General features: G+C 35.5%; 1 protein-coding gene across 2 annotated transcripts in view; it reads left to right on the top strand.

The window, feature by feature from the left end:
• Positions 1-17,231, top strand: part of GAREM1 (GRB2 associated regulator of MAPK1 subtype 1) — a 216,123-nt gene that overhangs the window by 73,500 nt on the left and 125,392 nt on the right. The window lies entirely within an intron of this gene.

The following is a 17,231-nucleotide window of genomic DNA, read 5'->3' as shown; positions in this document are numbered from 1 at the left end:
GAGGGAGAGAGGAGTGGCCCAAGCAGGTGATGTGAAAAAATGTCATCAGGCATAGTAGAGAGGGGGAAAGGCATAGTAGAGAGGGGGAAGGGAGCAGCTATGCCTGTGTCCCTCTGCCTTTCTAGTAATGAACTTCCGTGAAGGAGTAGGGGCAGCAGCCGCGTGCCCATGGTAAATGCTCTGTGTGCCATCTTTGATGTGCGTGCCAGAGGTTCGCCATCATTGCTCTATGGTGTTAATGCTGCACTATATGATCCTATAAGCTGTAACTGTTGCTGTGCCTATTATTTGCCTCTTTCCTCCACCCATCTATTGTGTTTTCTGATTGGTCTGTATACCCCTTAGCTGGTCCTGGATCACTTAGAATCTCACACTTGCCTTTTCAGAGCATCATCTGCTCAGAAGGACCTTGACTTGGAACTTGTTCTTCAGGAATATTACTCTTGGGCTTGGTGTGCAGAGGTGGGGGTGGGGGACTTCAAGAAATAGTAGAAAAAATAACACTGCAGAAAGTGCTTTGGCTACAAGTTTGGGCGCCAGCTGAACCTGGCACATCTGTCTTACTTAGAGCTTTAAATGAAGCATTAGCCCTGACTGTTCTCTCTTTCAAGAGTATTTGAAACTCTTCTACTCTCCTCCCCCACTTCCTTTTTCTCCCTCAGGTATCCCCTTTTCTGCCTAGAGATTGTTTCCCCCTCATAGTACTTACCATTTGTTGCATATACTATTCATTTGACACTTTTGTAGTATTGTATTCTTAGATATCTTTTCCTATCATTATAATTCAACTAAGCTGTAAACTTCAGGGAGATGGTGTTATATAACTTTGAAGTCTTTAAATTTTTAATTCTGCACACTTGAGCAGTACTATGCATATAGTAGGCTCTCAGTAAATATGTTCTATTGATACTTTGCTTAATATTAGAGATTATTCTTTAAAATATATTTTTTTAAACCCTTAAACTTCTGTCTTAGAATTTCTTTTGAGCATCATTTCTAAGGCCAAAGAATGGTAAGGGGCAGACAAATTGGGGTTAAGTCCAGGGTTACACAGCTAGGAAATGTCTGAGGTCAGATTTGAACCCAGGACTTCCTATCTGCAAGTCAAACCCTCTATCCACTAAGCCAACTAGCTGGCCCTAAAATCGTGTTTTAAAAATACCTTTCTTGTAAAATCACTAAAGCATTAGGATAGAATTAGAAACAAAGTAAGTGACCACTTATTGGGGAATGGGTAAACAGTTTGTATTATGTGAATGTGGTGGAAAAGAAACTATGAATATGATGAATACCGAGAAGCATAAGATTTACATGATCTGATGCAGAGTGAAGAAAGAAGAGCCAAGCGAAAATATGCATAAATGACTATGGCAATGGGAATGGGAAGGACCACAAAACTGAGTAGATCAAAATTACAAAGAGCAAGCCTGGCCCCAAAGAAGAGCTATGAGAAGATGCCCTGCTATCCCAACCTCACCTTATCCCCCTCCCCATTTCACTCTTTACAGAGGTGAGACTTCCATAAAAGTGGTACATTGCAAAGATTTTTAAACTTTTCCAATGGATTGATTGGTTTATTGATAACCCCCCATTACTATTGTTCTTTTTCTTTAAAAGTATTATTTGTTATGGAATGTTATGGGAGGAAATGAAGAGTACTAGAAGGAACCCTGATGATATTAAAAACAAAAATATTTGTTTAAAATTTGTTAATTTAGAAAAATCATTGAAATCTTTAATTGTTTTTATTACAATCAGAGTTTAGTGACTTTTTAAGTAGTTTGATATCATTTTAAGGTCTTGCAAAATGCTCCATATTATATTCTTTTATACTCACACTTACCCTGTGAGGTTTTGCAGATGAAGACACTTAAGCTTATAGATATTAAGTGAATTGAGTAGGATCTCACAGTTAGTGTCAGAGTTATAAGGACCTGAGTTTGAATCCTGTATTTAAACCTAATTCTTTTCCCACCATACATTGCTGTCTTTATTTTAGGATAAAATAAACAATAATTTAGTATTGCCATAAAGTGTTATAATGTGAAGGAAGCTAAATTTATGGGTCAGAGGTCAGTTCTAATTCCAAATGTGCCTCTAATTCCTATGTGATATTGGATCATTTTTCAATCCTCTCTGTAAAATGAGGAGTTAGTTCCAGGAGGTAAGCTTAATAAGATCTTTTTCAAGTTTGATTATATAATCAAATGATCTCATAATAAAAGAAAAAATCTCCATTTCATATTGGAGCTCCAAAAAATAGTCTAGTTTTCTCTAATCTAATTTTTTCTTACTTTGACCCAACCCCCTTTCAAAATTCAGTTTTAGAAGTGTTAAAGTGACAACTGGAAAGTTAAATAAGTAAACTTGTCTCTAGCCTTGGGTAGCTTTTTGATTCTTCTAAGAAATTGTTGACCTTTTCAAATGACTTAGAAATCTGATTTTCTCTAAAACAAATTTCTAAGATCTGCCAAGTTGAAATTATTACCTTGTGGGATCTTTGGCATCATCATTAATAAGGAATTTGTTAACCCCTTATAATGTGAGCCCTTATAACCAGAACCTTTAGCAAGTCACTGTTTCTTTGACTCATTTGGGAAGGTAGCCAGCTTCCTTCAAAGCAATTGTTCATATCATCTTTACACAAGCAATTAGGTAGTGAACTCAGGAAACCTTTCAGGTTCCTTGTGACCCTTTCTAGTCGCTGAATTTTTCAACAAATGACCAAGTATCACATACTCTTAAATTCTTCTATCTTGCTCTTCTTTTTAAAAACGCTCTCCCAAGTTTTGTTTGCAAGAAAATCTTTGATTCTATTCTATTCTATGTAACAATTGTTTCTTTAAGAATAAAAACAACAACAACCACCAAAAAAAAGCCTCCACCACCCACAACAACTATCTAGCAGATTGAAAATGGGGAAAATCACAGTATTGAATTTTGGAACTTATTTCATCTGTTCTGGATGAGCAGTGATCTGACCAGATAGTAGCATCATTTTTTTGGTAAGTCATCTTATATACTTAAAAGCAAATATTTAACTTCCCAAATGTCCCTCTGGTTAGCTTTTTAAAAAAATCTTTTAGTTGCCTGAACTCATTTGTCAGCTTCCAAAGGTCAGAGGCTCCCGCTTTAACCTAGCAAGCCTAATGCTATGCTGTGTACACCCTGGTGTTTTAAGTGCTCCTGATGCAAAGGAAAAAGCTGATGGATTTAAAAAGCAACACATGATAATGATTAGAAAGCTTTTGAACATTATTCTCTACCAGATGGAATGTCAGACATATAAAGGATTATGGCTTACTCCTAGTACTTGGCTTATGAACTGCCCAGCTTGAAACCCATCAGTAGCCTCTCTCTTGCCTTTAGGATAAAATGTAAACTCCTCATCCTGAAATTTAATGTTCCCAACAGTACTTACAATCCACCTTTCCCACCTTATTTCATGTCACTCCCCTTCACCAAAGGTGTGCCGCAAACCATTCCCCATAGGGGAATGACTCATAGGGTCAATAGATGTACATGTGGAAGGAATTTTTAGAGGTCGTGAGTCCAAATCCCTCATTTTACAGATGAGGAAACTAAATCTGAGAAAAGGTAATGGACTTGCCCATGCTTACATAGCTAGAATTTGAACTTGGGTCTTTTGGACTCCAAGCCCAGCACCCCATGCACTGTGCCACTTTGCTTCCTTTAAAATTATTTCCTTTATACTTTTATCTACTTCTCCCTGCACATATTGTCTCCCCACAAGGGAATGAAAGTTTCTGTGCAGCAGGAACCATTCCAGTCTTTGTTCTTTGAATCCTCAGTGTAACACACAGTAGCAAAAGCTAACATTTACACAGCACTTTTAAGTGTCTTCTCATTTCATTTGATTTGTCAAGTTGAAGAGCAAAAGATAGGAACTTCGAAATCTGTAACCAAGAGATTTCTTACTAAAGAGATTGAGAGAATGCAAATCCCAGAAGAGATCTGTGAATGTCATCTGGCTATCCCCTTTCTTTTATAGGAAGAACCACATTTCAGTCACTGGGGACAGTCAAGATGCCATACTGTTTCAGATTTTTAAATTTTTTCAGAGAACTGAGACTAGAACAAAATCAGAGGCAGTATTATATGGTAGAAAGAACAATGAGAACTGGAATGAAGAGATATGGATTCTAGCCCTGATTGTTATGTATTACCTGTAAAAAGTTAATCAAGTCATTTAAACCAGGTGAACAAGTTTCTTGTTTATCAAACAGGCAAAATAATACTTGCATTGTTTATCTCATAGGGCTTCTGACAGGCTCAAACAAGATAAGGCATAGTGAGTGCTTTCCCAATCACAAAGTTCTGTATGAATATAAACGACTGTTATTATTGACAAGCATACCAAGTATTGTTTTCACATCCTATATCCAGCTGCTGAATTACATTTGTAATCCTTGACTGCAGAAAATGAAGTTCTGGTTTTCTGGGGCTTATTTTTATTCTTTTCATTTGCATGAGAAATCCTCCTCCATTCATACTCTGAAAATTCAGGATCACCTGGGTAGAAGTTTCACTTTTCTTTCATTTCATTGTAGAGGGGATTTAATAAGCAAATGAATAAATAGCCTCACAGAGGTGTTGGACATTTTAAAACCATTTACCAAGAATATCTTGTTTCTAAGAACTTCAAATTTTCATTTAAATGATTTTTCTTGTTTAATCATTTTAGATTCTTCATAACACTTGTTTGGTTCTCTTGGCAAAGATATTGAAATACTTTGCCATTTCCTTCTCCAGCTCATTTTCCAGATGAGGAATTTAGGCCAACAGGGTTAAGTGATTTACCTAAGCTAAATCAGAGGGCAGATTTGAGCTCATAAAGATGAGTCTCCCTGATTCTAAGCCCAGAGCTCTATTCACTGAGCTCCCAAGCTTTAAAGATATTATTCTAATCATCATCATCATTATTGTTAAGTATATTTAAGAATAATTAAATTGTATCCATCTAAAGAAAGATTTTGTGACATTATTTTTTTTGGCCAATTCAAACTGAGCCAGAGATGAAAATCAATGAGGTTTTTCTCAAATTCCATTTGTGAATGAGAATCATTGACTAAAACTCAAGAATGAAGCCATATGGTTTAGGGAGACCTAAACTAAACTTTAGCTTGCTCTGGAAAGTGAGTGCTGACTTAAAGTCCTTGTAATTGAAATTGATCCTGAAGTCACTGACTGTGTCCTAAGAAAGATTTTCTTTCCATTCTGGCAAAACGAGTTTTGAAGTTTGGATAAAATGTTTCTTAGTATGACAAGTAATTGATACCAAAAGCAAGAATCTGTTCAGTCAGCATAGCATATTTTGCTACCAGCAGAGAAACCACTGAATAAAAATTGGCATTAACAACTAGAAAAGTGATTGCTCCCTTCCCTGTAGTCTTTTTTCCTCAAATTAAATTTAAAAAGGATTGAAATAAAGTGCATTCAAACCTTTTAGAGTAGTTTGTCTACCAAAAGTACAGAGATTTGCTTTTTAAACAATCTGGAATGGAAGTCAACCCCCAAATTTTACTATGCATTCCTATCATCAGCCCTTTGTAGGCATCTAGCTCTGCTCACTTAAGTAAGGGAAGAATTAGGCAGAAATTTCTTCCAATAATCAAATGTTTAAAAAGTGTTATCTTAAGAGCCTTCTATTTCTTTATGAATTTAGATGCTTCTAATATTGATTCCCTTTCCTTTAGTTGTTTTTGATCCAAATGTTTTTTTTTCTCTTTAGTCCTGAATTGAATGGTTGTCTTCTGCTTTGTTAGTTCTTTTTGAGTATAAAGCCCTTGTCCTGGTTGGTTATCCTTTATCTTCATTTATTCCCCTATACCTAGCACAGTATTGTCCACTCAGTAGGCATTTAATTAAATGTCAATTTAATTTCTATTTGCAGTAGGTACAATGAAAATTGCATCAGAAGTGAAGTTGGAGGACCTAGGCTCCAATCTCAGCTTGGCCACCTAAGTACCTTTGTCAATGTGGTCAAATTTCAAGTTATTGAACCTTCCTGAGACTTAGTTCCATCATCTAAACAAAAGAAGGGATTCAAGTAGATATCATTTGAAGATCTGTAGCTATAAATATATGAAATTATGTAAACCACTTCCCTTCCACCAACAAAGATTCAAGAAATCAGGTTTTGACAAACCTAATTAACTCAAATCTCTCCCTTCCGAGAGAAGAAGACAATAATAATACAAACCCATGTTTATGGATCAGTTTAAGATGTATAAAAGACTTTCTCCACAAAAGTTTCATGAAGTAGAATTAGATAATTTCAAAAAGATTTTTTAAAAATTTAATCCACTTGACTTGAAACTTGCCAGTTACTGTCATCACAGGTAAATATATTATTTTGCTTTATATTTTAATTTTTTCATTCTCCTACAAACTTCCTGAATGTGAGGCAGATTAAAGCAATTCTGGTCCGTTTCTCTCCTAGATGCTATGTTCTTCAATAGTTTAAGGATTTTTAATAGTTAAAATAATTTAAATGCTTATTTAAAATTTAAATATTAAAATAATTTAAAGCATTTAAAAGTTCTTTCAATATTTTGCTACATGTAAGGATAAATGTCACATTGGCACTGTGATGATAAAAAAAGTTGTGTTTTTTTTCCCTTCTTACACAATCCATGGGGCTCTTCAGTAAGCACCTGGATTCTTAAGGCGGTGGTTGTTTTTTAAAACGTGGGATGTGCAATGTCTGTCTCTCGGGCAAAATTATAGTAATGTAGCATCTAACATAACCTTAGATTGTAATTACAGAACAAAAGGAAATGTTGAAACAAGCTAATTTTATTCTCCTGGGTTGTGAGTTTAATTAGCATGATTCATCCATTTTCAAAAGTAACTACTAGTGTTGAACAAGGTTTTGTTTGAATATTTTGCCTATTTTATGTTACAAAGTTTATTTAGTAAAATGCAAATACCAGTGCATTCTAAAATATCTAAACATGAGGCCATAGACCTCTTTCCTATAGGGAATAATTACTTTTAAAATCACATTTCCAATTTGTAGAAATTTTTGCTTATTTGCCTATCTGTCTTTTAAACTCTTTGCAAGCTAGGACTTGGTTTCATTTCTTTGAATCTTCCTGGGGGCCCTGCATAGTAGGTGTTCAATAAACCTTTGAACTAAAACAATTACTTAAGTAACATCCAAGTTTACAGATCTATGAAATTATAACAGTAGTAGCTGATATTTGTACAATACTTAATAATTTTTCCCTGTACTTAATATATTGCCTTTAACACAGGAGGTGATTAATAAATACTTTTTGATTGATTTATATCCCTCAGCTTTGTGAAGTCAGTCAACAACGGGCATTTATTAAGCACCTACTCTAAGTCAGGAACTGAGCTAAATAGCGGAAGTGTTTGCAGCACAAACATATCATCTAATTCATTTTTGAGAAAACTCCGGATGTAGACAATTATGACTAGCCTGAGTCACAAATATAGTAAATGAAAGAATCCAGACTCAAACCTAGATTGAAGAATGAATACAGAAAAAGAAGAGTTTGAGTTTAACCTTTTCTGATAGGAATTTTCCTCATTTTATTGTCTCTTGGGCATTCTACAACTCAGAGAGACTTTCTCCCCAGACAAAAAAAAAAAAGGAAAAGAATCCTTATGTACAAAAATATTTACAGCAACTCCTTTTTGTTGTGGTGGAAAAAAAATTGTAATTGAGAGTCCCCCAACAATTTGGGGACTGGCTGAACAAATTATAGTATATGAATGGAATGGAATCCCACAGTGCAACAAAGAAGGAAGAAATGGACAGTTGCAGATAAACCTGGGAAGATTGTATGAACTGCTTGCCTAATGAGGTGAGTAGAAGCAGGAAAACAATTATACCATCACAATATTGTAAAAAACAAACAACTTTGAAAGACTCGAGAACTCTGATCATTATGGTGATAGCAAAGTGTCTTGTGGTGGATAGAGAGCCACGTTTGGAGATGGAAAGACTCAGGTTCAAATCAGGACTCAGAGAACTCCTAGCTATATGAACTCCTGGGTAAGTCACTTAACCTCAACTGCCTAGCCCTAACTGCTCTTCTGCTTTGGAACTGATACTTAGTAGTGATTCTAAGACAGTTCTAAGATGAGGAAAGAGTTTAAAAAATAAATAAAAAGAACTCTAATCAATATGAAGACCAACCATGATTCTAAAAAGCCCATGATGAAGAATGATACCATATCCTGACAGGAGATGTACTAAATATGCAGCATGAGATATGCATATCTGGACGTGGCCAGTGTGAGAATTGTTTTACTTGACTATGAATAGTATAACTTTTTTTCTTCCCTATTTTTTTCAGTAGGGAAGAGGAAGTGAGAGATAAAATAAATACATGTAAATAAATATTAATTTTTAGAAATGGGACTGCAATTAAACTGCATGTCCTCCTTTTTGTTTTTTTTTCAGAAGCTAATGAAATATGCCATATTTCCAAGACATTTATATCCTGTCATTATGACTATTTTTTACATTATTCCTCATTTGATCTCTCAGTGACTGCAGAGTATACATTTAGTCAACAAAAGAAGTCTAACAACTCTGGGATAGAACAGAGAATAAATATGTACCTTGAATTTGCCATTTCTCCTTTGATTTCTGTTCATGTAATACAAGCAGAATGCAACTCCTGAGGACTGTGAAAGGGGCAATGGCAGCTCAAGTCTAGCTCTACCCAGGGGATAATATAATTTAAATCAGACGAAGCCTATGAACAAACTGGCTCTGACCCATACCACTAGTGAAGTGTTTATCTCACTGGCAAAAGCAGCTTTTTATAACTTGAGAGTTCATTTTTCTTGTTCACTTTATCCCTCTGAGTAACTAATTGGAGTTTTGAAGGATTAACTTTTTTGTTCCCAGACATTACTTTGAGCTAAAGGTAACCTCAGTTGTTTCTCTTCACACAGAATGGTCTTAATGATTGGTTCCCATAGGGCTAACAAGGTTAGACTTCTTTAAGTAACTCCTTCACAGTTGGGAATACTCTGCCCTAATAATTTTCCTTGGGTGCTGGAGTCATCTTGCTTTTATGACTCACATAACAATGAAGTTGTATAAGCTGCTTACCTGTTGGAGTGGCTCTTCCAGTGTTCTCTTAAGCAGAAAAAAGGACAAACTGTGTGTGGCAGGTGAACTTCAGGGATATTTAAGCAGATAGACAGATGATTCATACACCTCCATATTGGTTTTGTGGGATGTTCACTGTATGATAACTCTGACTTGTTGGAACTGGTGTATTAATCATGCAACTTGTCTGTCTTAGGCTTGCCTTCCTTGTTATAGTATCCTATCAAGAATAAGGTCAGCCAAATAGAATTTTAGTCTATAGAACTTTAAAGAATGTGCAGTTAAATTCTATTTAATATACATTTGAAATACTCCATTAATCTCTATTTCACTTTTGCCCCAGAGCCTTGTGTTCAGAGTTAAATATATCTTTTTTTAAGAAATTCTTACCTTCCATCTTAGAATCAATACTGTGTATTGGTTCTAAGGTAGAAGAGCAATAAGGGGTAGGCAGTGGAGGTTAAGAGACTTGCCTTCACACAGCTAGGAAGTGTCTGAGGCCAGATTTGAAACCAGGATCTCCCATATCTGAGCCTGACTCTCAATCCACTGAGCCACCTAGCAGCTAAATATACCTTCAACCTCCTATCCTTGCTCTTGACTTTCTTTTAAGAATACTTACTATTCTTCTAGTTACTTAGATTAAAAAATAAAGAATCATCTTTTTTTTAATGTTTTAATTTTAAAACTTTTAATTTTTCTAGTCCCCATGTATCCATTCAATTGACAATTCTTTTTTTAATTATAAAGATATTTTAGTCTACCAATTACATGCAACAATTTTCCACATAAGTTTTCTGAAGTTATATGATCCAAAATGTCTCCCTCTCTCCCTTCCCTTGGTCTATATTATACATGTATTATTCTTCAAAACATATTTCTAGATTGCCTAATTTTGTAAAAGGATAATCATATGATAGCAAAACCCCAAAATGAAATTTAAAATTAAGTTAAAATTATTAAAAGAGTATATTTTGATCTGGATTCTAGCTCTAACAGTTATTACTCTGGAGATAGATCTCATTCTTTGTCATAAGTCCTTCAGAATTGCCATAGATCATTCACTGTATTGTTTAGAGTTAGTTAAGTCTTTCATAGTTGATCATTGTACAGTGTTTTTGTTACTGTGTTCTCTTGGTTCTGCTTATTTCACTATGCATCAGTTCATGGAGGTCTTTCCAGCCCTGTCTGGATTCATTCTGTTCATCATCTCATACAATGCAATAGTATTTTATCACCATCATATGCCACAGTTTGTTCAGCCATTCCACAATTGTTTGATTCCCTTAATTTCTAGTTCTTTGCCACCTTGAAAAGAGTTACTATGGATACTTTTGTACAAGTAGGTCCTTTCCCCTTTCTTTTGATTTCTTTGGGATACAGACCTAGTGGTGGTATTCTAGGATCAAAGGGTAAAAACTATTTTATAGTCCTTTGGGCATAGTTCCAAATTGTCTTCCAGAATGGTTGGATCAGTTCACATCAGTTGCCAGTTCTTAAGGATTCTACCTTCAAAGCATCTCATATCTTTTCCTTCCTTAAAGCCATCATCCTAATTTAGGCTAGTATTTTTGTCTTTATTTTCATCTACTTGTGGAATTCTTAGCCAATGCAAAGTTTGCTAGGTACTGTGGGAGCTATAATAATTAGGAAATGGTTTCTCTGCAGAAAAAGCTTATTATATTTTTATAGGAGAGATTAACCATATATGTAGAGTTCTCCTAAACTCCACTTCAGGCAGTTTCTCTTTTTTCAAGAAGAAGCTGAAACATTACCTCCTTACATTAAAGATTTTCTGAGCCTCCAGTTGCTGGTGTCTTCCCTCTCTCTGTAAGTACTGGTTATTGTGTGTGTGTGTGTGTGTGTGTGTGTGTGTGTGTGTGTGTGGCCATCCTTCTTAATCCTATATAGTATTCAGTATTTTCTTTTTTCCCCTCTTATAATTTATTCATATATTTAGAATGTTTTTCCATGGTTACATGATTCCCCATCCCTCTTCCTTCCCCCTCCTGGATCTGACAAACAGTTCTATTGGGTTATACATATATCATTAGGTTCAAAACCTAGTCCATGTTATTCATATTTGCAGTAGAGTGATCTTTTAACACCAAAACCCTAATCATATATCCATCAAACCACACAATCAATCATATATTTTTCTTTTGCATTTCTGCTCCCACAGATCTTTCTCTGGATGTGGATATTGTTAATTCTCATAAGTCCCATAGATTTGTCCTGGATCACTACATTGCCACTAATGGAGAAGTCTATTACATTCGATTGTGCCACAGTGTATTAGTCTCTGTGTACAATGTTCTCCTGGTTCTGCTCCTCTCACTCTGCATCATTTCCTGGAGGTTGTTCCAGTCTCCATGGAATTCCTCCACTTTATTATTCCTTTTAGCACAAAAGTATTCCATCACCAACATATACCACAATTTGCTCAGCCATTCCCCAATTGATGGGCATCCCCTTGTTTTCCAATTTTTTGCCACCACAAAGAGTGTGGCTATAAATATTTTGGAAAAAATATTTCTTTATTATCTCTTTGGGGTACAAACCCAGCTGGATATTCAATATTTTCTTCAAGAACACATTCAGAATGAGTCATTGATTAAATGGCCAGTTGCTTCCTGATCAAATTGGGAATTGAGACTATTTCCTACATAGAAATGTTCCATAGGATGTTGCTGATTTTTTGGATCCATAGAACCACACACACACACATACACACACTGCATATTTTATGTGTGTATATATGCATATACACACACATGTACACAATAAATATAAACTATTTTCTTCATATATGTCATGTATTATATACTGTATACATAGCAGATATATACATATATAGATATAGACATTTAAATTTTTAAAATTTACATTTAATTTTAAATGATTTAAATTATTTTAAATTAAAATTTTTAAACAATAATTTAAAATACTTGGGGAGATATATGTATACACACAAACATCTATTTCATACCCACATGTGTTTATATATATATATATATATATGTATATATATATATATATATATACATATGTATGCACACACATCCAGTGAGAAAGAAAGAGATACATGCAAAATAACTCAAAAGTCCTCATTCTTAAAGCTTAAGGCTGCACCAAGACTTGGACTACTTTATAGGTTTCTGTGTTGTTTCTCCCCAGAGAATGTATACTTTTGTCTCTTTCTGTATTTATATCTTTCTGCTTACCATGGTTCCCAGGACTTACTAAGTGCATATTGGTAGATTGATAATACAAAATAGAAAGATATATTCCTAAGAGAGATGAAGGCAGACTCCTCTTAATTGATTCTCTACATTAATCAAATGGATCTTTTTTTAATGTGGTTGTGATTATTTCAGCCCTCAGATGCAGAGCCTTTGGTGGTTTCCTATTGAGTAGAACTACCATACAGATTAATAGTGAATAAGACTAGCTTGGCACTGGTGACCTGCCCTAGTCCTTTTCATAAAAGGCAAGTTATTGTTGAGAGACACTGTTAGATTCCTGGTTTTGAATACTTATAAAAATGTGGAACCAGAGAGCTCTTTTCCTGCAGGGCTCGATTTATTCTTCCATGTGTTTCTGTAATCTATTTGTGTGAATTTGTGTCTCTCTCAGAAGACAGACAGCTGTGGAACTGGGTTTCCTATCTGTTTCCTTGGAGATCAGCGTATCCTGGAGAGGGAGACTGAAAATATACATTGAGAGCCAGAGTGGACTTTAGAGACCATCTAGTCTGACCGCTTCCTTTTATGGAAGAGAGAGAATTGGAATCAAGATAGATTAAGTACTTGCACCTAAGGGTCCCATGGCTAGTAAGTGTCTGAGCTTCAATTTGAATTCAGATCTTTCTGATTCCCAAGTTCAGCACCCTATTCACTATGCCCAGTTCAATTTTTGTTAATCAAAAAAGAATTATATGTATCTATTTTTAGCACTTTAACATAACGCTTCCACAATTAATATTGGTTATAAGTTAGTTCAACCTCACTTTTGGTGATGGAAGTATCCAAAAAAAATCATTGTAGTCCAAAAAATTGGCTTTCCAGGTAAACAAACAAGCTATTTTATAGTGTTTGAGCTTGTTATGAACTAACATTGTCTAATGATGGCTATTTTGTGGGAATGCCAAAAATCTGATCTCTCACTTTGTCATTATCAAGCAGTGATCAAAGGCAATCTCCTTGTTTCCAACCCCTGCTCATATCTTTAAAATTATTTCAAGTCTCATTATTTCCTCACATTGAATTAAAATACTGAGTTTCTATCAAATGCTTACAATAAGGAAATGAAAGGAACTTCAAGCAGGCATTGTCAGTCCATACCTATTAGCTTCAGTGTAGAATTTGCATCTAAATAACTGGCTTCTCAAATGATCTCCACTTGTAATTGAAAATTTCAGCATTTTCGTAATGATTACATAGAAAAGACTATGAAGCAGGTTTGAAGGGGCAATAGAGCAGGCTAGAAATGGGTTAGGTGTTCTGTCCTTGTATGTCCTGGGCTCGTTGCCTAATCTTCCCATGCCTATATGCCACACAGCATGGGAATAGTAAATAAATACTATTTGCTATGAAGTAAGAACAATAGTAGGCATCAAACATCTTGATCTAGCTTATGAAGATATTTCTGGTTTTCACATTTCTCTACTTATTGATCTTGCCTCAACTCCTGATATATGTATATGGTGTTCTTTCTTTGCCAAATGAAAATAGTCAAGATTTTCCTGGCTTACGAATGAGACTCATCATACATCTACTCTTGGGACTTTCTACCCAGAGAGGATATTTGACCTCAGGACAGGGGCGATTATTTCTCAGAAAACTAGAAGAAAACTGTATTAATAATAAGAGCTTGTAAGGCTTTATGGTTTGCAAAGTGTTTTATAAATATTATCTTTGAAATACTCTGGGAGTTGGGTGCTGCTATCCCTATTTTACAAAGGAGGAAACTGAGATAGATAGATACTAAGTGATTTTGCCCAGGGTAAGATGACTAAAGTTGAATTTGGTTCTTCCTTTTGTATCACCTGGCTGCCTCTTCTAGAAAACAAGAGTTCTATAGGAGAGCAAGATGGATAAATAGATTAATCTTCAAAGGGGACAGAAAAACCTACTAAAAAAGGGACAATTGCTAGAAAAGAGTAAAGTTCAGGTTTCCTGAGGAACTGAAGAAAAGAAATGGCTGTCTTTAATGTGGTATGATAAGAAGAGCATCTGGAATAAGAGAATCTGAGTTCAAAATCCACCTTTGACACCCTTTCCTAGTTTTTTTCTTCTGTAATATGAAAAGACTGATCTAGATGTCCTCCAGAATCCCTTTAACTTGTAAATGGAAGATCCTTAAACTGAGCAGCTCAATGGTAATAGGAACAAATGGGAAGAAAATGAAATTTCTTTTCCCTGGAAGACAGTTTTTGCCTGCCTCTAATAAAGAAGACTTGTACTTAAATGTTTTCTTTGTTTACTCCACATCTCTATTTCTAGGACTTTTCTCTGTTCTTACTTTTTCACTCTCTTTAAGTGACCCTAGGAGGAACATTTGCTTCTGTTTTCTTCAAAGAAGAAATCCAAAGCAACTATTTATAGCAAATCCATTTTTCCCTAGTTCGCATTAGCATCTAATGTAACTGTTCAATGGCCTAACACTTGTATTTAGAACAAGCTCAAATTCTCTTAGACTTCAGTTTTTGAAATCTTATTGGAATATTGGAATAGAGGAAAAAGAGGAGTCATTGAGGACATTTTAGGTTTAGTGGAGTAGCAAGCATGCAGATAGTTATTCAACAATTGTCTATTTGCTAAAGATAATAGATATGGCCCCAAATTAATGAGTGATTTGAAAACTACATAACAAATGACTTCAACAATACCAAGAATTCACTATTCCTTTGGGAGTTTTTTAAACCCTTACCTTCTGCCTTAGAACCAATGTTGGTTCTAAGGCAGAAGAATAGTAAGGACTAGGCAATGGGGGTTAAGTGACTTGCCCAGGGTCACACAGCTAGGAAGTGTCTGAGGTCGGATTTGAACCAACACCTCCCATCTCTAGGGCTGGCTCTCAATCCACTAAGATACCCAGCTGCCCCAGTTTGGTTTTCAGAATTGGGTTTCTAGAAAGTAATTCAATCTTAAAACCCCAACTTAGTTTCTATGTGGGGAATGTTTGAAATATGAAAAATAGTAAGGGAACTAATATTAAATTAAATCTCTTCAATAGGCTACTAATTGTCCCTTTCTTTTGTCCCTCTACTTTCCTTAAGACATGGATGAGTTCCTTCTCCTGCCTATATCAGGACCCCAAACTTACAGATCAAACACTGACTGACTGAGAAAATCCCACTTTCTTCAATAAGAAGCCTTTCTCCATTCCTCTTAATACTAGTGCCTTTTCTCTGTGACTTTTCCCAATTTCTGCTGAATATATCTTGTTGGTACAGAATTATTTTCATTTCCCTCCTCTTAACTGTGAGCTCCATTGAGAATCTTTGTAGCACAGTGCCTGGCAAAAGGTAGGTGCTTAATAAATGTTTATCAACTATTTGTAGAGTCATCTTTTTCCATAAGAGGGGCTTGGAACTGAGTATTGTCCAGCAGCACTATTAGAGCAGCCAAGCTTTTGTTAGCCATTCTTCTCATTCTGGACACAACCCTTCTAGGTTTGACTCTCATATAATTTGTCAGATACAAACAAACTGAACTTTATGATGATGTACACGTGCCAGATGCATGTATATCCCTTATTTGATGGAATAAGTTACTGACCTGTGATAATTCAGTCTTATTTCTGGAAAACTCACCCAAAAACAAAACAAAAAAGAATGGAGATATCCAGTTCTATGTATCCTGATTTCCTTCCCATCTTTGTACATAGAATAGCTCTTTTTTATTTATTTGTCAAGTTTGAAGTAAAATTTTGAAACAAAACCTTACCTGAAAGATTTAAGGAAATATTGTAATTAATACACAAAAACAAGAGGATAGAATGGATTATTCTTCCCAAACGTACAATTCAAGATGTTGGCTAGCTGCCCAGAAATGGACTTGGTTTGCTGTGACCTCACTTAGCTTTAAACATAGTGTCACTTATGTAGTATCAACTTTAAAATTTCCTTCTCTCGATGCATGCTATGCTTGAAGAACCTGATAGGAAATGTGTAGTGTGACCATTGAGTTCTGTTTCCTCTCCATTGAAACTGAAGTCCTGGGAACCCAATCTGGTCCTGTTGTTGTTGCTTATTAAAGCAACCACGTTACTTTGCAGGTCTTAAACATTGAAAGCTACCAATCAGGGTTATTGGCAAAATGAAAACTGTAATTATATGCTTCTTAAACAATGTACACTGTATGCGTAGCTCATTTTGGATTTTTCCCTTTGTTAATAATCCCAAATCGCAACTTTGTGAACAAGAACAAAAAGCACACTAAAACATTCTTGAAATTGGCATTCATCAGGGAGAATTTGGGCTATGTGAAAATAAGTGATAGAAAAATTGCCAAGTCCATATGTAGCATAAGACCATTATTGGCATGTCAAATGTTATAGAAATGCTTAATAGGCAGGGCATGGCAGTGTAGATAGTATAGCATATTTCCTTGGCAACTTAAATTTTTAGGTAGGCTCCTGGATAGACTTTGAAAATTGAGATGTATTTTACTCAGAAGGACTTCTACTTTCATTTCTTAGAGTTTTTTTCTGGGAAATTGAGTAGGAAGATATAATGCCTGTATTTTTTTCCATATAGCTTCCCTAACCCAAAGGTAAGTGTTGAATTGATGGATTAAGCCAAATACAGTGGATGACCCTTCATCTGCATAGAAATTGGAATAACTTAGAGCAGTGATGGTGAACCTTTTAGATTCCACATGCCCAAACTGCAACCCTCACACCACATGTGCCCCCTGCCTTACCCCAGACAGGTGAAGGAGGAAGCACTCCCAGTGGGCTGCTGGACTGAGTGGGTGATGAGAGAAATGTCCTCAGGCACGCATGAAGAGGGGGAAGGGAGCAGGTCCCTCTGGCATGCTTCAGCACAGTTGGTGCCATAGATTCACCAACACAGACTTAGAGAGATTGGGTATGGCATGGTATAAAA

The sequence above is a fragment of the Monodelphis domestica genome, chromosome 3, assembly GCF_027887165.1.
Source record: "Monodelphis domestica isolate mMonDom1 chromosome 3, mMonDom1.pri, whole genome shotgun sequence".
Taxonomy (NCBI): Eukaryota; Metazoa; Chordata; class Mammalia; order Didelphimorphia; family Didelphidae; genus Monodelphis; species Monodelphis domestica.
This window is presented reverse-complemented; position numbering and strand designations above follow the sequence as displayed.